This window comes from Elephantulus edwardii, unplaced genomic scaffold (genome assembly GCF_000299155.1).
Source record: "Elephantulus edwardii isolate Elephantulus edwardi_28Jun2011 unplaced genomic scaffold, EleEdw1.0 scaffold00275, whole genome shotgun sequence".
NCBI lineage: Eukaryota > Metazoa > Chordata > Mammalia > Macroscelidea > Macroscelididae > Elephantulus > Elephantulus edwardii.
Genome location: NW_006400025.1, coordinates 3172326 through 3197554, shown reverse-complemented (window position 1 = coordinate 3197554; position 25229 = coordinate 3172326).

The following is a 25229-nucleotide window of genomic DNA, read 5'->3' as shown; positions in this document are numbered from 1 at the left end:
TTTAATTTTGAGTCCTGGGTGCCTTGGAACCTCATTCTAGTCCCAGACAGGATTGATGTGTGTGCACAGGTGTGTATATGTGTGTCTCTGTAGGTTTGTGTACATATGCATGTGTGAGTGCATGCTGTTTACACATGCATGTGTGTGAATGTGAATATGAGTGTAGCTTTGTGTGACATTTATGTGCTATATGTCTTGGCGGCTCTCTCTGCTTTACTCCAGTCTTTGTTAGGAGACAAAGGAGACTCTTCCTCTCATTCTTCCTCTTATTCACCATGGACCACATTCACTCCAACCAGGCCACATCAGCATGTATCAGCTTGAATCCCCCAGCCTTCCCTGTACAGTGCTCTGTGAGGCATCACAGAATCTTAAAGAGAGCTCTGATTATGTCCATGGAGTCCCCACTCTGCCAGTCTTGTGGGACCAAGTAATATATGAGTCTCAGCTTCCTTACCTGTAATATTTGAAAACAGGACCTCACCTGCCAACCCATCCCAACCTTGAACAATTCTGGGTCTAGGGGAATTGTTTAATTAACAAAAACCTCTGAGATATATACATCCTCCTGGGGACTCAAGTTACTCAAGTCGAGAAGTAGTGGGCTCTCAGAGAGATTACTTCAGTATAACATAGATAGAACACTTGTTATAAAAAAAAAAAATAAAGGGAGCTTCCAGTGTTGCGAAGAAGAGAAAGGAATCACAGAAGCCTTTGGAAGGTGGTGGCATTCGAGCTACGTTGGTAGATGGCAAACGAGATGTAGAGGAAAAGCTTCACAAATATTCACTCCCTGTCATCAAACCGTGGCTGACCCTCCTGCTGGTTTTCAAAAACTGTAAATCACACAGGAAAGAGTCTTTCGACTATTGTAGTAGCTCTTGAAGGAGGTGACTCTGAGTACTTTTTAATAGTGAACAAAGATGTTTCTAGGCTCACACAGTTTAAGTGGGGGGACTCAACACCACTTTCGTTTGATTCCCAAGCCTGTGTAAGAAATACTATTTATTCTCCACCCAAGAGGAAAGATAGGTTCTTTGGCCTCAAGGAGGGCACTATCTACACAGGGTAAATTGATGAACACACATAAAACAGTCCACGAACAATAGAAAGTAGCACATGGTTGTGTTTATACCTTGTGGTACAGAGAGTGACATCCTGGGAGCCGAGGACAGAAAACAGTGTGGGCAGGGGCACGATGTGCTCTTGAGCCTCAGGTCTTCCAGAAAGATGGATGTCTTTCAACCAGAGAGACCCAACAAGGCCCTAAGGGAAGACAGCAGGAGAGCTGGAGGAGAACAGCTGTACCATTGCCTCCAGGATGCGAGAGTCCTTTGCGCCTGGGAAACCATGAGCCTGGAGGCCTAGGGCAGGGTGTCACGGCAAAGGACACCTGTTCAAAGGGCCCTGCAGCTAGGGGAGCGGTGGAAGCTGTGGGGCATGAGAATCTTTCTGTTCTGACACCAGAGAGAATTCAAGCTAGAAGGATTCAAATCTGGTTTTAAGGTCAAGGAGGCTTATATATAGAGAGAAGTCTTATCAAGCTTGCAAGTCAGTCAAATGAAATTCTGGAAGTATGCACTAAGCATTTTGATTCAGCTAGAGTAGGCACATTTTTAGGGAGATCTGGTGGCCTAATGGTAAGGAGCTGCACTGGCAACTCAAAAGTAAATGGGTTGAATCCTCCAGGAGAAATATGGGTAGTCTCTTTCTGTGTGATTAATTGACTCTGGAAATCCACTGGAGGGTCAGGAATAGGTCAGTTCTGACTCAATGGTACACAACAACAAACATGTTTTTATGGATTTTACACTTACAGCTCTGTGGAATTTGCCACAAGCTGGTCAGGCATCCCAACGCAGAGCTCCCATGTAATCCATCATAGAGCTGGGCTGATCCCCACACGGACTCACACCAGGCCATCCTGGAACAAAGAAGGCTCCCGGAACCCTGCTACCTCAGGAAAGCCACATGAGCTTAGTCCTTCATTGGTGGGCTCATTGTGTTGTGGTGGTTACTCAAGATAGTTGCCCTTCAGTTCTCTGCTGACCAGGCTGTTGGTTTTCAGGCCTTGTGCTTCTATTGAATTGCCTTTTCTGATTTTTTCCCTCTTTGCTTTGTGGCTCGGTCCTCTTGACAGTGAATCAAAAGATTCTGGCTCTGCTCTGAGACAGTCCTTCTCACTTTTTGTCACTCGGAACTTGTCATTTACCTCCACAATCTTGGTAGCAAATGCCACCATCTCTGGTGCTACATGGCAGGCAGCACTCAGAAGGGGCTTGTTAAATTTTGTTAAACCACTGGCCCTCAGATCCCCTCTGGTTCTTAGCATGATCCCAATACTTCTCCCACCCCAACGCCCTCAGTCCCACCTCTTCCTGGTTCCCACTTCAAAGTCAAAGTAAGACACTTGCCCTGTGGCTGCGTGTCGGAGGTCATGCCCATCCCTGTCACCTCCATTTAGAAACATTTCTAGAGCAAATCTCTGTGCAGTGGGACAGTAAAACAGAACTGGTGCTCAGCTAATCACAGAGACTTTTAAATGTCAACCTTGACTTGCTAACATTCCAAAGCTTGATTATTAAACATGGTAGGAAAAGTTAAGACAGAAGAATAGAAATACAGAAAAGGAGGAAAGGAAGGCAGGCAAGAGAAGGGAGAAAAATGCCAACACAGAAGATTGATTCTTTTAAAGGAATACATAGTACTGTGTTAGTTAAAAGCAAGTAGCCAGACACCTGTCTGCATACTGCACATCCACATAGCCAATTGATCTTTGAAGATCAATTCTACTGAACTCTTAGAACATTATGGATTATAAAATGAAACTTACTGTCAAGTCTTTTTATTGGAAGCCTTGCGCTGCTTTGGTGGTGGTGGTGTACCATCAAGTCAGAACTAAGTCACAGCTCCCCTTCCAGCCGGTTTTCTGAGGCAGCATACCACACAAGAGGAAATTATACCTGTGGAGCAGCTGATGGATTCGAACCATGTACTTTTGGGATGCACATCTCCTTACCACCAGACTGGGTTTCCTGGCAGAATAAAGTAAGGCATTCCTGTCCAGTGATAGCTGACAATACTCACAGTAGCATCAGCCAGGGTTCCCAGGAGCCTTTTATCTAATCCCATCCACACCCCTATGAAGTCCCTGGATAATGGAATTGGTTAAGTGCTGGACTAAGACAGGCCTGGTCATCTATTCCTAAAAGATCCCTGTCATGGGGATGAAAGAACAGGAGATATCCAGGGGGACTTGAAAAAATGGGATAAGAATAGACACACATCAATAGTAATTGCTTTTATAAAACACAATATTTGTGAATGATTGTATGAAACACAATGTGAATGAAAGATTGTATAAATCACAATGTACACGAGTGAAACACAATGCATACAGATTTTGTATGTAAACCAATATATAAAAATAATAATAAAGATTGTGACTAGGGAGGATACGAAGAAGAATTGACGCCTTTGAGCTGTGGTGCTGGAGAAGAGTATTGAATGTACCATGGACTGCCAAGAAAACAAACAGATTCATCCTAGAGAGGGTTAAACCAGGCTGCTCCTTGGAGGCAAGGATTCTGGGGCTTCGCCTGACATACTTTGGACATGTTGTAAGAAGAGACAGGTCTTTAGAGAGGGACATCATGCTGGGCAGAATGGAGGGACAGCGCAGGAGGGGAACACCCTCTATGAGGTGGATTGATTCAGTGACTGGGGTAATCGGGATGGGTGTGTCAGAGGCAATGAGATTGGCACAGGATAGAGCAGGGTTTAGGGCTGCTGTACATAGGGTCGCTATGAGTCGCAAACGACTCGACGGCATATAACAACAACAACAACAAGCCATGCAGACCCTTTAGACCATAGAACTACTCTGATACACACGGATCAGCATGCATCAGAATCAGCTTGATGGAAACATACACAAAAACAGACTTGTCCTTGTTCATGTGGAATATTACAGGTCAGTTTTAAATTTTACCTGGAATACGTTTCAACACTGGGTTTCAAGTGACTCACAGAGTTTCACAGGAAACAGTGCAATAATGCAATGACCTGAAGGCTGCCTCCACTAGTGACCACAGTGGCGGTGGTGTGTCCTGTCCAGCTGGCACTGACCCATGGCTGACTCTCCAGTGGGTTTTTGGAGGCAGTCAATCACATGGGAGGAGATTGCCCATCTTCCTCCTGAGGAGCAGCTAATGGATTCAAACCGTGTGCCTTCAGGTTGGCAGCACAATCCCTTACCACCAGGCCACCAGAGCTCCCAGGTAGAAGCAGAAAAGATCTCTTAAGCAGCTACTCTGTGCCCAGTTGAGGGAGTAGTTTTACTTAGTTACTTCCTAGAAGAAACTCTGTACCATATCCATCATTTACACAGATGAGAAAATCCACGCCTAGAGAGAACACCGACTTACCTAACCTACAGAGTGTGTGAGTGGCAAGTGCATGAGAAGTAAAACCCTAGGCCTTAGCTCACTTTCTTGCTGCCTGGTGCAGTGATGGGAGGGGAGGGTGTGGCCCGTTCACAGTGATTTCCAAAACCCCTCATTCTCTCTGAACCCCTGAGTTTGTCCAAGGAATAATAGCTCTGCTGTCCTACAGTCACTGAAGACTGAAACGGTAGCGCTCACTGAGGGATCTGGATGTGGGCAAGCACACTGCTCACATGGTGCCCGCACACTAAGCCATTTCTCTCTTAGAAGCCTCAAGAAACCTGCTCTTTGGACCTTTCTGCTGTGCTGGGCTGACAGCAACAATATATCCCTTCGGACTAATTAGCACTAACAACCCAGGTCAGCCGAAGGCCACTTAGGAAAACAAGTGAAAGAGACAACACTGATGAGCGTTGAGGCTGAAGACAGAAGAAAGAAGTAATTGGTAATTGGTGGGGGGGGGTGTGGGGGTGTGGGAATGCTTCTTCTCTTGAGCTCTCTCAATGCTTAAAGCGAAGCCAGGTTTACATGTGAGAAATAAAACCAGTTCAAGAGTTAGGTAGCTTGTCTCCAAACACAAAAAGGGGAAATACTAAAATGTGAATGTTTTAAAATCTCATGGTGCAAGTAGAACCTTGGAAGAGACTTCCAAAAGGCAGATGTTTAGATTGGAGGAACCCTGACATTCAGCTGTTCAAGTGACCACCACTCCTGGCTGTGAAACCTGTGGATGAAACACACAACCCTGGCTCCTGACTGAGTGAGCAGGATCCTGTGGGCTACTCTGAAGCAGTTCCTGTCACACTCATGACTCATTAGTCTATAAAATGGGCCCAGGCTGGGAAGCAGCATGTGACTTGTAGGTACCAAAGGAGGGGAGTAAGTCCACCATGGGTCATTCTAAGGAAAGGGGGGAAACTGTTGAGCCGTCCTTGGACCACAACCTCTGTGTGTGTGTGTGTGCGCGCGCGCGCGTGTGCACGTACGCACGCACGCACGCAGGTGGAGACACAGCAGCCTTAACGAATATATTGAAAGAAGGCTCCCTCTCGGTGGTAATAACCGGTAAGCACTCAAACACTGACTGCAAAGAAATATCTGTGATCTGCTTCCAGGAAGAATATCTAAGAGAGGCATGTGGACAGGAATCACTTCTTCCATTTAGCTGATGGAGTAACTGAGCCCGAGTTGGAAAGGGATCTGCCTTACTTATGGGTAGGAACACTGAGGAAGAAAACAAGGTGATAGCCTGAAGGTGCCTGCCTGACTTTTCCGCTATCTTTTTCTCCTCATAGCTATTGAGTCGAAATCAACTCATAACTGACCCTCTGTTGGGTTTCAAATGGCACAGGAGATTGCTCATCTCTGATTTTCACAGTTGCTGGTAGATTTGAACTGCCAGAGAGGTGTGACATTTAGGGGAACAGTACAATTCCCTCTGAGCTAAGCCACCAGAGCTCCCCTTTTCTCAGCACAAGCCATTCTTTCAAGGGTGAGAATGAGGAGTTCTTAGTGGGGTTGTATCTAGCTTTACAGACATTCTTGAGGAGCTGAACTTTGGGAAGTTTGGGAAGGGGAAGTTAGGGAAAGGGAGGTAGAGTTAAACCTCCATGAGCATCAGTTCCCTTCTCTTCTGTAGGACTATCCACACACTACCATGATATGACAGAAAAAGATGTGGTGAGAATGAAACGAGATAAAGGATGGACACCTCTCAGCAGCACACGGCACTTGTAGTAGCCCTGGATTTCCATTTATGGGGGCTACTTACTAAGCACAAGAGCATCTTCACTTCTCTATGTCTCCATACTTTCCCCCTACATATGATTGTGGCATTCACAGAGTACAGGAAGCTGTGAGGCATGCTGTGCTGAGACTGGACATCTTATATGACGTTCAGGATTAAGAGGGTGGTGGTGTGCTCTCAGGAATAAACACAGAAACAGGACCCAGCTATATCTGAGAACTCCTGAGCTCCCTTGCTCTTGAAAGGGTCTCAATAGAAACTCCTGTGCTTATTCAGAGTCACTCCTGGGGAAGTCTGGTAAAGGCCAGACTCTTGAATTTTGGGTTTAAAATGGAAGTCGTCATGTGAAGGTGTTTCTGGCCTTTGATTTCAAGGCAGATCACTAGCTTATCATGCTTCCACTTGGCTACAAGAGATACAGGAGGGGTTTTCAACAAGCCCAAAGCTTTTCTTCCTCAGTCTTAACTAAAGCCTTAAGAGAATGGCTACAAATTCGCAAAGATTTAGCTAAACGTCCCATTGTCTCTGTTAAAATAGAGAGGAATGGACTCCTCTGCTTCATTCCACTGCACATGGACCGGATGCTGCTGGACTTGGCAATTCTTGAGACACCAGAACTGCTGGGAACCAGCAGAGACTGGATTTTTGTCTTCTATGCTTCTCCTTCATTCCATACATTTTCCTCCAAATGGTCCTGAGCTAAGTGGTACTAGTTTGAATCCAGAAATAATCATTCTCCCAAACAACTGTGAGTTTAGGGAAACATTCTCCTCCTTTAGATGGTGCTTTACGCTCCAGGTCTACCTCTTGGGAGTAGGATGGGTGGGGGCAGGAGGCTCATTCTTTCCTAAAGTCTGAGCTAAATAAAAAATGAAAATACCCTGCAGTTCTCAGTAAGGGCTCATTTCCCTTCCACCATCATTTCCCCCCTCCCCCTTTATCTTTTGGCTCCTTCTGTACGCAGAACCACAAACCCAAAGCTTGCTCAGCTCTGCAGAGAACTCAGCACCTCACCTCTTGGACTGATAAATAGACCAGCTTTTAAATGCTTACAACGAAGACAGACCAACTGTGGCGAGAGAAAGTAAACACATCCATGCGCCAGTCAACCCTAGTAAGCTCCTTGCTGAGACTACAAACAGGCTGGTCTAGAGCTGGCTGGGATGTTGAGGCTGGCTGGCTGGCCGCAGGGCTGAGGACATCCTCAAAGCAGCCTTCCTCTGCCTCAGTAGAGAAGTACCCCCTCAAGACTCCCTCAGGGACCCTCAGGGACGTTCTTAAGGATATACCTGAAAATGGGGAGGTTCAGACTCCATTTTCCTTGATCTGAAGGGGATCCTCTCCATACACCCCTCCTCCAAAGCTCTCTGTGTGCAGGTGAAATTAACCTGGGAGACATACTAGATTTTTCCACAAAATAGAATGTGATGGCTACACAATGTGATATCAACATTTAAGGAAATTTTCCTGAGGAAATACACACTTAAAACACCACTCCCCACCACCACCACACACAAATTGTTTTTATGAGAACCAATTAATAAATGCTAATTCATTCAGGCATATCTGCACTAAATTAGTGTTTCATTTAATTGCAGGGGAATTTTCCATTACTAAATTCTTCCTAGTTGATTTTTATTTTTTGCATTATTTAGCCAATTTTTTTTGGTTGCACTAAACTCGAGGCTGGTATGTGATATTATCTACTGTTTGTCCGTCTTTGATTTCTTTTTTCATTGAAAACGTTTCCTCATTCTTGCAGCTTTATGTAATCTGGGAGAAGTATCTAAAAAAAAAAAAAACCCAGACAAAATTTTATGTAGAAAACAATTGTAGCTGGGCTTGTCAGGGAGAGGGAGGGTGTGTCTTGATTGTGGACTGTGGTTGTGTCTCTCTCTTTCCAGGTGTGTGTGCCTGCGCGCATCTCTACTTCTGGGGGACGTGAGAATGTTTTCTAATATCCAGAATCACAAGGCTGTCTAGAGAAAGATTGTACACACACAAGTAGGGATCATTATAGGGATTTTTGTAATAATAAAAATAAGTCATGCTCAGATCACTTGATAAGCCCCCAGAACTCAATGAGTGTTTTCTTGCTAACTGTTCCTGGACACCAAATCAAGCTTTTAATACTCGGATCTCAAGGGTCTCAACTAGTTACCTTGAAGAAGAACTTCCTTCTTCTTCTTTTTTTTTTGTTGCTTAGAAGTATGAGTGGGGAAGCTTAGGTGGTTTCTAAGGGGTTGTAGCAGAAGTTCTGTGTTCAAAAGAATGAGTTTTAAAGCTTATTTTTTATTTTCTTACTTTGAATTCCAAATATTCCGGGCACCTGGCTACCTTCTTTTTTTGAAATCAGTTCTCTCGGGTTTTTTTCATCGTCCTCTCCTCTCCATCACTAGGAATAGTGTCTTTTTCTCCTCCTTTCTTTCTCTTTGAAGTCAAACGTTCTAGAGCATGTGAATGATTAAACTGTTTACTTCAAGGTTTAGGTATGAGAAGGCTTGTCACAATAAGTAAAGTTTCACCTTTATCCCCAACTCTATCAATAATTACAGGACAAGAATGACTATTAGTAAATCTTGCTTACAATTGGTATTTATAAAAATGACTCCATTAATTCTGAGCACTGTGAATGCTATTAATTTTGCTTCTCACCAATATTAATTACAAATCAGAATGACTTGTTTCAAAATGAAGTCAACATGTAAAGGAATTTTCATGGTAAAACATATCCCTCACTAAACTGAGAGATTTGAGACCATAATAGTAGCAAGCTGTAACATACCATTTTATGAGTAGATGCTCTCCTCAAAACTGTCTTTAGGAATTAGAATTACGTTAATTTTTATGTCTTTTCCTTCACTTTCTTTGTCCGCTTCAGAAAAATCAGGCAGACCCTTACTGAATATGAACTGATAAAATGAATTCACTTTCCTTCTGCCCCAAAAAAGTTTCCAATAAATACTCCCAATAGACATCAACAACGTGTCAATTAGAAATAATTATTTCTTATCAATCAGCAAGGCAATTAAAGTGACAAAGCTTGAAAAGATACTTATCTTAAAACTAATTTACAAGGTAGCTAAATTATCTCCTAATTAACTTGCATTGAGAAGGGTGGGAGGGTTGACCCATCTGAACAAAGATGAATTGAAGAACCTCAGTACCTCTTTATGGTCTCAGGACTATTTCTCGATCTCATTTTCAACGCAGGCAAAAGACAAAATAAAACAAAACAGAAATGAGGAAGAAAAGAAATAGTTTTAACCTCCTTTCTGCCTTTCCTAAAAAGGAGGAAACCCGCTCTGATTGAGGGTAGAGTGGAGGGATTGCTCTGCCTTCTTTTCAAGTCCCATTTCACCCTTTTAAAAACATATTTTCAGAACCTGGGGGAGGGAGTTGCACCAAGTTATTTCAAATATTTTTTCATGACAAGCAGCTCGCTTTTATTAAACTCTCTTCCTCATCGATGCAGTCTTATTTACATTTTAATATGTCTGTGTTTCCATATTTGAATGTGCACGCATCTTTGACATTTTTTTTTCTCCGTAGAGGCTATTTGCTCTTCGACACAATAAAATTCGGATCGGTTTTGACAGCCCACTGCTGACCAACGGACATGAGATGATTTCACTCTCCGTACGTAGTCCTTCAGAATGAAACTTTGTGTTTGAGGAGGGGATAATAAAAATAATAATGACTCGCTCCACAGCAAGATCAGCAAGGGAGAACCAAAGGTGAGCCGCAAACACTGGGGTGAAAGGGGTGGCTCAGGGAACTTTGCCCAGCTCCTGGGAGTTTTGGAAGCCGAGCGCCAGGCCTCGCTCCCGCGAAAAGCCGGGGATTCGAGGGAAACTTTCCAGAGAGCGCTCTCCAGGCCCCACTGAATTGCCCGGGAAAAGAGGGGAGGCCGCGAACACCAAAGAGAAAACAGATTTAGGAAAAAGGAGAGGGCCTGTCTATTAATTAGCTCTTAGAGATTTAGGCAACAGCGTAGAGCAACGCGATCAGAGACGAGAAAATTGTTCCTTCAGGTTTGCCGGAGGCCGCTGCCGAAAATCAGCAGAAACCTAGAGCCTTCCGAGCTGTGCTTGGAACGATTTCATCTGGTCCATTAGCATCAAGCTGAAGACCAAAGTCTCGCCCTGCCTCCTTTGCAACTTTAGTTTTGTGGAACAAAAAAGAAAGAAAAGAAAGAAAAAAAAAAAAGAAAAGAAAAAAGAAACCTTTTTCCTCGCCTAGACAGAAAGCCACCTCGGCCCCCGCCTCGCAGGCGCGCGGACAGCTCCCTCCCCAAGTCCCGGCGATCTGCATCTGAGTTAGGAAAAGGGCTTTGAATTAAACGTAAAGTGCAAAGACACGCTCATTTCAAATCCTACCTTTCTTTTACTACCATTTACTCGAGTAGATTCTTCTAGGGAGAAAATAACGAAAACAAAATCAAGCTAACCCAGGGCACCGCGTCTTCGCCTCTGGTCTCATCGGAGGGAATTGGGCGCTTAAGGCCCTGGAACTCGAATTCTGTGCGTACCCACCTCCCCCAAGAGGTCAGGGGAAGGGCGAGGGCCAGGGGGCACCTCGGAGAGCAGCAGGGGCGGCCGGAGGAGACCGTCTCCTGGCGGGGGGGAACAACTGGGACCGCCCCGAACCCAAAACAGGACAGGGTGCAATAAATATCCAGCTTTTTAGCTGGAGACGAAGGGGCTCAAAACTTATTCCGGCCCCCCAGAAAGTGGCCAGGGAGCGCTCCTGGTGCCTGGGCGCGGCAGGTTCAGGGCGCCCTGCAGCCTTGTGAGTTCCTGGCCTGCCGACTCCCTGCGTCCCGGAAGCACTGTCCCCAGGCCGCGGGGCCCAGCGAGGAGGCCGGGGCTGCTTGGGCGCCGGTCCCGGATGGGGAGGGTGCGTTCCGGTGGCCTCGGTGCCTGGTCCGAAAGCTGTCGGGGTGAGAAACCTCCTCCAGCATCTGCTGTGGGGGGAGATCCCTGTGTTCTCTCGAGCAGGGCTAGACCCTCGGCCCCCTGCGGCAGCGCTTCCCACTCGGCCCTGCGGCGAGCTGGCCAAATAGAGATCTCAGGCGAGCGCCGTACCCGCGCCGACCCTCCTTATTATAACAAATGTCCCGTTTGCCTAGCGGGACTTCATAGTCGCCTAGAATTTATCTGAAATATTGATTTCCTCTCACTTGGCCGGCCTGAATCGATAGCGCTGCGCCCTGGCCCCATAAATCGCCTTCCCGGCGGCGGGCACGGCTTCATTCATCACCGCGGGCCGCGCCGCGCTCTCCCGGCGCTTCTGGCCACCGCGCCGACCCCGCCACCCGGACTCCCTCCCGGCTCCGTCCCTGCGAGGTCGGGGCCTGGACGACGCCGAGAGCCTCCCACAGCCCACTCGCTGGGAGCACCCGGAAAGCCCGAGCTGCGCACGAACGCACGGGGAGGTTCGGCCCCGGGCAGCGCGACCCTCGCAGGTGGACGGCAGGCGCGCGGCTACCTGGTGCCGGCTTGCAGGGACATGGGGGCACTCGGGCGAGCCCCGGGAGCCTGGGCCTCCACCACTCGCTTCTTCCCGGTTGGCTTGAGATGCGCCTGAGTCTGCGCTTTCTCTGCAGGAGCCACAACCAGGGGCTGTGCGCACCCGCACCCAGGGATCAGGGCTTTGAGGTCCTGGAGGACCACCTGCAAGGCCCAGGGCCCAAGATCACGCAGGATGCCCGCCAAACCAGCTGTTCAAGAGTGGTGGTGGTGGGTCCAGAGAACACTCCCATGACCCCCGCAGAAAGCCATTCCCCTCGCTACTCCAGGTGGTCTGCAGAAACGAAGGCCCGCTAAGGGCAGTCCCATAGGCCAAGGAAAAGCCCATCCTGGGCCACCAGGGCAGCAGGGCAACCCCAAGCGCAGAGCCAGGTCTTAGGTGTCCTCGGCTGCGTCCCCACGCAAGTGGGTCCCGCGTTCTCAGACGCAGCGACTGGAGCGCACGCAAGGACGCACGGTGGCGGTGCAGGGGGCTCAGGGTCCTGGCTACAGAGCAACCTTACCGGATCTGATGGAGTTGTGAGGCATTGCCGAGGAGTCGCTCTGCAGCTCAAAGAGGGCTCAGGACTTCCTCTTGCTGGTCCTGGCAGCACCCGCCGCCACGCTTCTGACCTGTACAGACCCCCAGAAAGGGGTATGAGATTGGACGCCCTTCACCTTATTGCCCCCTCGCTTAGGACCTGACACCTAGACTTTTATCATATACCAAAAATAGAAGAATTTTCAGGCAGAGTGGAGTCAACTTGGGCCTGGCCTAACTAACACACCCTCTGGAGGTTCTGGGCCTTGGGAGTGTGTCTAGGAAGCCCAAACTCTTATCCGGATGTCCTGTTCCCCTAGATGACCCAGCTCTACTCCTTTAATTTAGGGAAAGACCTGGAAGGTTCCTGGGGCTCTTTTGCATCACTCATTACCGGTACCTCCCTCCCGTACCTCCTGGTCAACCCCTAGGTAGCATACCTGGCCAGCAATAGGCCACCACTGCCTGGGTCGTCCAGCGAGGATGCCTGGGGCCCTGCGCGTCCCTCCTCTCTGTTCGGAAGTTTGTTGCCATCCGCCCCGGCATCACCTTCTGATTTTATACCGCCAAGGCCCTGGGAGATGGGTCTGGCGAGGCTTGAAGGCCGTGGATTGGCTGGCTTGGTGCAGGGGGGTGCGGGGAGGGGAGGATTTTGTAAGGGGGACATGGCTGAGTGGACTCAGGAGTTAGAAACATTCGCTGGAGCTTCTGTTTCCAGCAGAGAACGGCGAGGGAGGCACCTGAGCCCTAACTCAAGTAGGCAGGTGTGGAAATATTCAAGAAGTAGGAGATGTAGCCTCAGGGTCTGAAGATGAGGGTGTACGGTCCCTTTAGTGCCATTGACTGCCTATAATGGCATACATGTTCTTTCTGGACACTCTTCATCTTCTCCTTTTACCCATGTCTGCCCTCCGTGAAACAGCCTTCCACACTTATCAATGAAAACTTGCTTTTCTATCTGATTAGTAAGGAATAAACTTTGAGGGCAGGAAGCCAGACGACCCCAGCTTCTCACCACTGATGTTGACCTCTTCCAGGACGGGACCTCGATCAGTGCTTAAACCTGTTCTTTGGTATCAGGATTCAGACTATATAAGTGGTTCTATTATTAGGTTAATGAAATTGATCATGTTATTAGGTTAATGAAGATGACCACATGAACTATTCCTCAGGAACTCCTCTCTCTTCCCAAACACCTGCACAGCCACCTGCCCTCTCTTGGCTCTGGCTTGCTGACTTGAGAGTTCAGAGGAAGGACAGTGGAGGTCCAGAACTCACCTAGGGGGGAGATTATTAGAAAGGGATTGGGCTGAGCTGACAGGAGTCCAGCAGCCTAAGTGAGGGCCAAGTGTAGATCAGAAATACTCTTTCAAGTGGGAATGATAAATTCTTAATGGGAGTAAACACAACTCTTTTGTCATAGATTTTCTCTTTTGAGGAGGAGGTGTGGTACAGTGAAGATTGTGTGTGGTAGGGGAGCAAAAGTCCTGGAGAGCAAGGCCTCCACACTTCTCCTCTCTCAGGCCAGATCTCTGTAATTCCCCTCAGCGAGTCAGTGGGGTGCTCTAGGACTCAGGAGAGAGAGGGGGGGGGGAGGGAAGGAGAGAAAGCGGGAAGGAGGAAGAGAGAAGAAAATGGAGTTGTTCAGGTTTGTGTATGTGTGCGTAAGAGAGAGAAGGGAGAGGGGGAAGAAGGGTGGGGAAAGAAGGAGGGAGGGAGAGAGTAGAGTGAAGAGAGAAGAGAAGAAGGAAGAGGGAAGAGGAAAGAGAGAGGGAGAGAGAAAGAGAGAGAGAGAAAGAGAGAAGTAGCTGGGGTTGTTCAGGGGAGAGAGAGAGAGAGAGAGAGGTTGGGGGTTGGGAAACACAGACAGGTTTCTGTAGTTTTGAAAAGGGAACTCTCGTGGCCCAGTGGTAAGGGGTTGTACTGCCAACCCAAAGGTTGGAATCCACCAATTGCTCTGTGGGAAAAGGATGAATAATCTCCTCTGGTGTTGTTTACAGCCTCTGTAAACCCACTGGAGGGCCAACTATCAATTGGTTTCAACTCACCAGCATTTAACAATAACAGTTTTTCTTTTAAACCCTAAATTTCTTTTTTCCGATTAAATATTGCTTCTTATAAAGTCTTTCTTATCTTTTAATGCAACAGAACGGATTTATTTTGTTAAAAAGAAAGAGTATGTATATAGCTTAACAGATCCTCCACATATGTAGAAGAATCTTAAATAAAAATAAGTGCTTCATATTGAAAATCTTTCTTTAAAATAATTTTTTTTTCATTTGGCTGCTCAGTGATTATTTAAAATTCATTTGCAAATGTCTAGAAACTTAACGTCTCTGAACAAACCTGATGGTGGGTGGATGGGGGGTGGGGAGAGAGAGAGCGCACGCGCGAGAGGAAGAGAAGAGAAGAGAAGAGAAGAGAAGAGAAGAGAAGAGAAGAGAAGAGAAGAGAATGAGAGTAGAGAAGAGAATGAGAGTAGTTAAAGGAAGCAGGGCTATGCACCATGACTGGCAGGGTGGAAATGGGTCTGTGTGTCCCACTGTCCCCATCATCCTGTCCTGCTGCTGGAGAAAAGTGTTAACATGCAGAGGCAATGGCTCCAGTACTGTCATCTACCCAAGTGCCCCTTCTACCAGTTAAGCAGCACTGAAGAATAAGCCTGATAAGACCTCATCCACATAGTTGGAACTCTGTTACTGCCCAGCAAAAGGTCTGCTTGTATTAATCACTACCCAGTGCTTGTGAACTATTTTCTGTGGCCATATAGAGCAAGTTCCCTTCCCTCTTCACTTTTTGGGCTTAAGTTTTTCTGGTGATCTAATGGGTAGGGACTTGTACTACCAAACCAAAGACAATGGTTCAAATATAGCAACTGCTCCATGAGAGAGAGATGAGCGATCTCCTTCCATGGGATTCACAGACCTGAAAACCAAAACCCTCTAGTGAGTCAGCTGTGGGTTGGTTCTGACTCAACGACAATGAATTTTAGTTTGCAGTTTTTTAAATTCTCAAGGGGGGAAAATGGCTAGTAGTGTGCTGGAGGGTCAGCTATTTGTTCTGATTCTATGGGACAACAGTTATATACATAGGTGGAGTCATATATATATATATAATGTTGTTGTTGTTTGGTGCCATGGAGTCATAGACCACTCATAGCGACCCTATGAATGAGCAGCCTGAGCGCTGTTCGTACATAGAGTTTCCGGACGCAATCCATTTCCGAAGTGGATGCCGCTCCTGCTTCCAGGCTTATTTTAGTCGGGAAGCTCCAGCCAACACTGTCCACCATGGGTACCCATTACCACGATTGGCACATCACTGTCACAGTCTTCAGCATCGCAAGAGTTACCTCTGTACAGCAACGCACAGACCAGTGCTATATCACCTGCACGGCAATATAAATAAATAGAATAGAATGCCTTTCATTGCAGTTTTCCTCCTAAACACAGAACAAATCCATATTGTTTATAAGCTAACCACATTTTTGATACGAAGATTTTAAAATAAATTTTGCTTCATGACTAAGCAACTTTCATATCAAGAAGTGTTATAAATATTGTTTAAAAACTAAAAAGCTCAGTGTTTTCCTAGGAAAATGTAATTATATGCTAATAATAAAAAGAGAAAGAAAACTTTGGCTTGCCTTTTAAAATTGAGAGAGTGAGCCACAGATCTAAGTGTTTTATTGTGGAATATTATTTCCATCTCAATATTAAAACACTGTTAGGTGCTTGCTTCCACCAGAATAGATATGAGTTTGCATAATGATTTTTAAAGTCTAAGCTGATCTTATGAACAGTCAAGATAGAGCCTTTCCTCCCAGAATTCAGCTCCAGTCATTTCAGTTTGCTCAGGTTAAAGGGATTCTCAAGAGGCAGAGTGAAATTGGAACTATCTTCGGCAATTTGGGGTGGATTGATCACATTCACTGATAGACTTGAGGAGGAGGATGGTTTGGGGTCTTTTCTAAGGCCTAGAGTTTAGGCTAATTGACTGATTACATGATTGCACAGATACACCTCTACATTTTGACTCAGGTTACTAGTTGAGAATGGCCTGTGGGTTACTCCCTTTGTGCACTTTCAGACATGAGACCACCTCCTTTCCACTGGGATAAGATCTCAGAAGTTCCTCTGTGAAGACTGTCCAGTCATCGGCTTTGGGAGAAAACTCTTTCTCTAGTGACTCATCTTGTTGACTTGCCTTGCTACCATTCCCTACATCAGGAGCAATTCTTGGAACTAACATAAAGCCTTTTGGTAGAATACAAATATTCAGTGCTTTGTGTCAGAAGAGGAATGATTCAACCCTTGCCATGTGAAATTGAACCATAATTTTATCTGTGAACCTCAGTTTCCTCTTTTGTAGGTATGATACAGGGGTCAGGGCAGGGGAGGAAAGGTAAGAACCAGCTCATAGCTTTGTTGTGAGAATGAATAAAATTAAGAATATGAAACAGCCCTTTGAAAACTACAGCTCCGTACAAAAGTTAATTATTACCAGACAACAAAGGCAGAGACCACACTTCCAAGAAGGGCAGATTAAAACTGTTCTAAAATTATGCTGCAGAAGTCAGTTCCAGAAAGCACAGTTGCGTTTTCTCCTGCCTTGTGAGCCACTGGATCCTTCAGGAGAGAGCTATGGGAAAGGAAAAGGCCAGTGAAGGCATGCCTGTGGGTCTGTGAGGTGCTGCTGTGGACCAGGGGTGTCTGTGAGGGGAGCGATTAATATCTCTTGACCCAGAAATAGGAAAGTTGAACCAATGCTACAAGTTTGGGCCAGTGCCAAGGCAGAACCTTCCAGCCTTGCAAACTTCATTTTACAGTGAGCAAAGCAGCACAAGCAGAAACATTCAGGGCACCGAGCTTCACTGGCACCTCTCTCTCACAAAATTGCTCAGTTGTCCCCAACCACATGCTGTCCTCACCCTTCAGGAAATGGCTGACAGACTGCCCTGAGGCCTCCTGGTGGGTGAGCCTGAGAATCAATCATTAATTACCCCAAGCCCCCCACCTGCCAGGTTTTCAAAACACAGAAATACAGATCCTGGCAGGGAAAGAGAAAGGGTCACCAGAAGTGAGTGGAAAGTCATTTGGAAAAAGCCACCCTTAACGTTTGTCTAGTTGGGTATGTTGGAGATGTGTCCAGAGTGCTCTTTTGCCCACTACTGGCCTCTTGGTACCAGACACCTCAGGAAAAGAAGAACGAATTCAGAGGAAAGGAACAATATCTAGAGGAGAAAGATGCACAACAATTATTTTTCTTTCTTGTTTTCAAACTGCCACCTATTGATCAGTTGCTAGATGCTTAACAGTTTTCTAACACCCAGGATTCTTACTTAGTAAATGGAATTGAATTGCTCAGGAATCAAATTCAGGCCACCTGCTTTAAAGGCAGCTATGCTCACAAATACTGACCAGTCTTTAAGAAAAAGTTACAAATTTTGTAGATGAGAAAACTGAGTCACGGGGAAGATGAATAATAAAACAAAGGTCAGCTGGCTGTTAGAAGACAGAGTGGATGAATGAATGAATAAGTGTTAGTAGCCCAGGTTTTGTCCCAGATGTTAGAAATTCCACCCACCCTAACCTAGCTGCTCTTGCTCTGCAGCACCTTCCTAGCTCTGCCAGGAAGGAAGAGTCTTTGAAGCCAAGGAGCAGCTGGCATGAAGTTAGACTTTCAGGGACAGGAAAACTTTCCTACCACAGAGGAGAACAGTTCACCCTGAAGGAATGTCATCCCCTGGGCCAGCCCAAGAGCAGCAGGAGACAAGACAGGAATCTCTCAGGCCAATGCCAGGGCATTAGCATGGGCTGCCTTCCTGACAGCTGTTCTTGGGGAGGTGCCCAGGAAAAAACCCAGACCCAGAGCTTTTCATCAGACTCAGGATTGGCTTTCTTCTCTCTGCCTTTAGAATGCCAGAGGCCCTTGCAATTTGCATAAATCACGGAACAGGGTATGCCCTCGACTAACCCCTGGTAGCACTCAGGAACCTGAAGAAAGGACCTTGTCCATTAGAAGAAAAGATATTTAAAAAAAAACCAAGAACATTCAAGAGCTCTGCCAACACAAAGGTATGCAGTTCGAGTCCACCAGCTACTCCGCAGGAGCAAGATGGGCAATCTCCTCCCATGCAATCAACTATCTTTGAAAACCCACAGAAGGCTCAGTTCTGACTTGGCAACACACAACAATAACAGCTTGTCTTTTGAGGAGGCAGAATGGTTCTATCATTGGCTTCTACCACCAACCTCTCCTTGGGAGATGTTGTTGTTATGTTGTTAAGTGCCGTCGAGTCATAGTGACCCTATGAATGAAAGACCTGAACACTTGTATAACTTTCATCGTTTCTCCAAGTTCATAGTTTCCAGAGGCAAGCCATTTTGGAAGTGGATGCCACTCCTGCTCCCAAGCTTGTTTTAATCGGGAAGCTCCACCAAACACTGCCCATCGTGGGTAACCATTATCACATTTGACACATCAGTGTCATTGTGTTTAGTATCACAGCAAGTACGAGTTACCTCTGAACAGCAATGCACAGACCAGTGTTACACCACTTAGAAGAATGTTTGACAAAAACAATTTAAACCAGGCCTGAGGGCCTCAGATTAAAATCACCCACCTTGGGCTTGGTAGCATAACTTTCTGTCCACTAGGCCAACATAGTTCTCTCTATGTTGTCATTGCTATTGTTGTTAAGTGTTGTCGAGTCATAGACAACTCATAGCAACCCTATGAAGGAAAGACTTGAACATTTGTATAACTGGTCTTTTCTCCATGTTCGGAAGTGGATGCCACTCGTGCTTCCAAGCTTGTTTGAATTGGGTAGCTCCACCAAACACTGTCCACCATGGGTAACCATGGTCACATTTGGCACATCAGTATCACAGTGTTTAACATCACAGCAACCATGAGTTACCTCTACTACAATGCACAGACCAGTGCTATACCACTTAGAAGAATGTTTGACAAAAACAATTTAACCTGGCATAGATGGGGTAATCTGGCAATATTTACAATCCTGGAAACCCTATGAGCCATGCCTATTCTGTCCTACAGGGGGTTGTCTCTAAGCCAGAATCCATACGAGTGGGTTTGTTTTGATTTGGGTTAGCCTGTTATTGGCTCCAGACCATTCACATGTCTGCCCTGTTAGAAGGTTCCTGGAATGTTCTGAAAGGAGCCATCCTGGGAACTCAGCCCATGTGTCTTTGGAACAAGTTAAACTAAGATTAGCTCCTACTATCATGACTCTCTCCACACTCCCTACTTCTCTGATCTTTGGAGGAGCAGTTCTGAGGATTTGGGGCTCCAGACTACTTCTTTCCTGTCCATGCCCTAATATTCCAGCACTGTAACTATCATTGCTATGCTGGAGCTGGCATCCTGCAGCCATGGCTCCCATACTGTTGTTGTTGTTGTTATGTGCCGACGAGTCGCTTGCGACTCATAGTGACCCTATGTACAATAGCCCTAAACTCCGCTCTGTCCTGTGCCAATCACACTGTCTCTGACACTCCCATCCCAATTATCCCAGTCACTGAATCAATCCACCTCACAGAGGGCCTTCCTCTCCTGCGCTCTCCCTCCACCCTCCCAAGCATGATGTCCTTCTCCAAGGACCGGTCTCTCCTCACAACATGTCCAAAGTAAGTTAGACAGAGCCTCAGAATCCTTGCCTCCAAGGAGCCACCCGGTTTAACCCTTTCCAGCACAAATCTGTTTGGTTTCCTAGCAGTCCATGGTATTCTCAATATTCTTCTCCAGCACCACAGCTCAAAGGCATCAATTCTCCTTCTATCCTCCTTAGTCATTGTCCAACTCTCTGATGCATAACAAGTGATTGCAAAGACCATGGCCTGTATCAGACACACCTTAGTCTCCAGAGAGACACCATTGCTCTTCAGTACTTTGGAGAGGTCCCTAACAGCAGACTTTCCCATGGCAATGCGCCTTTTAATTTCCTGGCTGCTGGTGCCAAGAGTGTTGACTGTGGAGCGAAGCAAACTAAAGTTGTGTACAATCTCAATCTCTTCACCATCCATCCTGATGCTGCCAATTGGTCCAGTGGTGAGAATCTTTGTCTTCTTGATATTGAGCCTCAGTCCATATTGTAGGCTGCAGTCCTTGACACTCTGCAGCAGACGCTTCAGGTCCTCTTCAGTTTCAGCAAGCAGGGTTGTGTCATCTGCATAACGCAGATTGTTGATAAATCGTCCACCAATCTTGACCCCACATTTCTCCTCATAGAGCCCAGCCTCCTGGATAATCAAAATTGGGAAGGGCATACGCCAGGGATGCTCCCATACTAGAATGGACATGTTCCCACCTTGGAGAAATGACTAAGTATGCTATTTACCCTTATTAAGACAACATTTGTTTTCATTCAGTGCGAATCCAGTTGATTCTAAATCATGTACAGCAGAAGGAAACACTTGCTTGGTCTCATGCCATCCTGACAATCATAGTTTTGCTTGAGTTTATCACATGAGTCATTGTGTTGATACATCTTGTTGAGTTTTCCTTTACTTTTTCTTTTCCTTTTTAAATTTTTATTAATTTTAATGAAAGTTTACGGAGACTTTCAATTTCCATTCATTCATTGTTGTACTTTTCTCCCTGTCCAACCTCCCCCCAGTTGGTTCTTCTTTTTGACAAGAAAAATAAAAATTCTTTCATTGTTATACAATCCCTTCTCCCAAGTCCACTCCACTATGCAGCCTTCTAAAAGAAGATTTTTTTCATTGTTATACAATCACTCCCCTCAAGTCCACTCCACTATGCAGCCTTCATTCTGGACTCCTGTTGTGACAATAATACCTAATCATGTGTCCCTTTTAAACCATTGTCTCCCTCATCTTTTTCAATGCAATATAAATAATTTATCCCATCTTTCACAGTCTCCCTCAAATCCCGATGTCAGCCCTGTTTTACAACAGTGGCACTATGCAGTTTTTGTCCTTTTGTGACTGAGATATTTCACTCAGCATAATATCCTCTAGGGTCATCCATTTTGAATAATATTTCATGAGGTTCTTGTTTTTAATGCAGCGTAGTAATCCATTGTGTGACTATACCACAGCTTCTCTGTCCATTCTTTTGTTGATGGACACTCAGGTTGTTTCCAACTCTTTGCTATTGTGAACAAAGCAGCAGTAAACATGGGTGTGCATATATCTGCTTGGGTGGTGGTTATGGTTTCTTTGGGGTATATTCCTAGTAGTGGAATTGCTGGGTCAAATGGTATTTCTATTTGCAACTTTTTTAGAAAGCACCATACTGCCTTCCATAGTGGTTGAACCATTTTACACTCCCAGCAACAGTGAATAAGGGTTCCAGTTTCTCCACAACCTAGCCAGCATTTGTTGTTTGCTGTTCTGTTAAATTTTGCTATTCTGACTGGGGTGAGGTGATATCTCATAGCTGTTTTGATTTGCATCTCTCTTAGAGCTAGGTATTTTGAACATTTTTTCATTTGTTTCCTCACCATCTGAATGTCTTCTTTGGTGAAGTGTCTGTTCATGTCCTATGCCCATGTTTCAATTGGGTTGTTTACCTTTATCTTGTTGTGGTGCTCGAGTATTTTATAAATTCTAGATATAAGTCTCTTGTCTGACATGTCATTACCAAACACTTTTTCCCCGTCTGTGGCTTCCCTTTTTAACCTGTTGTAGATGTTTCTAGATGTGTGTAGGTATTTGATTCTTAGAAGGTCCCATTCATCTGTTTTATCCTCTCATGGTTGTAGATTTTCCACGATGCTTGGAAGATTGTTCATGTTGTGGATTGGGACTTCTAGAGTACTTACAAGCTTTTCTTTAATGGAGTTTATAGTCCTTGGTTTTAGTCCTAGGCCCATGATCCACCTTAAGCTGGTTTTTGTTTATGGAGTGAAGTGTGCATCTTGCTTGAGTTTTCTGCAGATAGTTTTCCAATTTTGCCGACACCATTTGTTAAAAAGGCTGTCATTTCCCCACTTAACTGATTTCATCTCCTTGTAAAAAATCAGTTGACCATAGCTAGATGGGCTAATTTCTGGATTCTCAATTCTATTTTATTGATCTATGTGTCTGTCATTGTACCAGTATCATGCTGTCTTGACCACGACAGCAGTGTAATAAGATTTGAAATCAGGGAGTGAAATGCCTCCTACCTTGTTTCTCTTTTTAAGGAGTGCTTTGCTTATTTGGGGTCTCTTTCCATTCCAAATGAAATTGGAGATTGCCTTTTCCATCTTGTTGAAGAATGGGGTTGGTATTTGTATTTGTATTGCATTGAACGTGTACATACGTCTGGTGGGATTGCCATTTTCAAAATAGTGAGTCTTCCTATCCATGAGCAAGGGATATTCTTCCACTTCTCAAGGACTTTTTGTGTCTTTTAGTAATATTTTGTAACTTTCTTTGAATAGATCCTTTGTGCTTTTGGTTAGATTTACTTCCAAATATTTAATCTTGTGATTAGCTATTGTGAAGGGTATTGTTTTTCATCGCTTCAGCTCCGTATTCTCTTTGTCATTGTAGCGAAATCCAGCTGATTTTTGTATGCTGATCATGTATCCTGCCACATAGGTCAACTATGTCCTATAGTTTTCTTGATGAATCTTTAGGGTTTCTAAGTAAACTATCATATCATCATGCAAATAACCATGAGAGATAATTTTATCTCCTCTTTGCCAATTTGGATACCTCTTATTTCCTTCTCTTGTCTTGTTGCTATTGCTAGTAGTGGGCATCCTTGCCTAGTTCCTGTTCTCAAAAAGAATGCCTTTAATCTCTCTCAATATTGGCTCTCAGGTTTGCATATATACATTTTACTATGTTGGAGAATTTCCCCTTTAATCCTATTTTGTTGATTGTTTTAATCAAGAAAGGGTGTTGGATTTTGTCAAAGGTATTTTCTGCATCAATTGATAGGATCATGTGGTTCTTTTCTTTGCTTTGTTTATATGATGAATTACATTAATTGTATTTCTTATGTTGAACTGTCATTGCATACTAGTTACAAATCCCATGTGGTCATGGGGAATTATTTTTTTGATGTATCGTTGGATTTTATTGGCCAGTATTTTATTCCAGATTTTTCCATCTATGTTCATAAGAGATAGTTTTCTATTTTGGCGGTGTTCTTTCTCGGCTTTGGTATAAAAGATATGTTTGCTTCATAGAATGACTCTGGGAGAATTCCATCTTTGTCTATTTCCTGAAACAGTTTATGTAGAACTGGAGACAGTTCTTCTCTGAATGTTTGATAAAATTCACTTGTAAAACCATCTGGTCCAGGGCTCTTTTTGGCTGGAAGTTGTTTTATTACCTTTTCAATTTCTTCTTTTGTAATGTGTCTGTTCAAGTGTTCCATTTTAGTTTGCATCAGTTTAGGTAGGTTGTGCATTTCTAAGTATTTGTTCTTTTCCTCTAGATTTTAATATTTGTTTGTGTAGAGTTTTTCCGTAATATTCCATGGTTATCCTTTTTATTTTAGTTGGTTCTGTTGGGACATTGCCCATTTCATCTCTTATTACTCATCTCTGATTATTTGTGTCTTTTCCTTTATTAGTTGTGCTAGTGGTTTTTCGATTTTATTGACCTTTTCAAAGAATCAACTCCTAGCTTTGTTGATGGTTTCAATTGTTTTTCAGTTTTCTATTTCATTTATTTCTGCTCTAATTTTTATAATTTCAGTTTTTCTTTAGAGGGTGTCAGGGATTTCTTGCTGTTCATTTTAAATTTGTTGGAGATGTTGGGTTAGAGAGTCAATGGTAATTTTTTCCCTGCCTTTTGATGTGTTTGTTTATTGCTATAAATTGACCTCTGACTACTGCTTTGGCTGTTTCCCAGAGGTTTTGGTAAGTGGTGTTTTCACTGTCATTTGTTTCAAGAAATTTTATTTTATTTTTTCATTCTAGTACCGAGTCATGTTCAAGCAAGGTGTTGGTTAGCTTCCAAAGGTATGTTTCCCCTCCCCCCCCATTATCCTCTTGTTATTAATTTCTAATTTTGAAGCATTGTGGTCTGAGAAGATGCTTTGTATTATTTCTATGTTTTTGAATTTATTGATGCTTACCTTGTGACCTAAAATGTGATCTATTCTGGAGAACATTTAATGTACCTTGGAAAGGAAGGTATAATGTGCTTTTTTTGGGTGCAATAGCCTATAAATATCTATGAGATTGAGTTGGTTTATTGTGTGGTTTAATTCTTCAGTATTTTTGCTGAGTTTATATCTGGTAATTCTATCTTTTCTTGAGAGTGGTGTATTGAAGTCTCCAAGTACTATAGTAGTGTTGTCTATTTTCTTTTTCAATTTTGTTGATGTTTGTTTTATGTATTTTGCAGATCTTTCACTTGGTGCATAGATATTTATTATTACTATGTCCTCTTGTTCTATTGACCCTTTAAGCATTATGTAGTGACCTTCCTTGTCCTTTGTGATGGTTTTTGCATTGAAATTTATTTTATCAGATATTAACATCACTATTTCTGCTTTTTTTCTGGTTGCCATTTGCTTGGTATATTTTCCCCCCATCTTTTTATTTTTAGTCTTTTTTTGTCTTCATTTTGCATATGTATCTCTTGTAGGCAAAATATTGGTGGATTTTGGTGGTTTTGTTTGTTTGTTTGTTTTTTTATCCAATCTGCTACTGTTTTTTCTCTTCAGTTGTGTATTTGAACCATTCACATTCAGTATGATTATTAAGAGGCAAGGTTTTATTGCTATCATTTTGTTGAGTTATTTTTGGTGTTGTTGCTAGTTACCTTTGTCCATCCTGCTTTCTATGGCACTTCTATAAGAAGGACATCTCTCAGTGTTTCCTACAATGCTCGTATTGTTTTTATAAATTCCTTTAGGTTCTGTATTTCTGGGGATATCTTTATCTCTCCTTCATATTTGATGGACAATTTTGTTGTGTACAGTATTCTTGGATGACAATTGTGTTCTTTGAGTGTTTGATATATGTCTTTCCACTGTCTTCTTGCTCACAT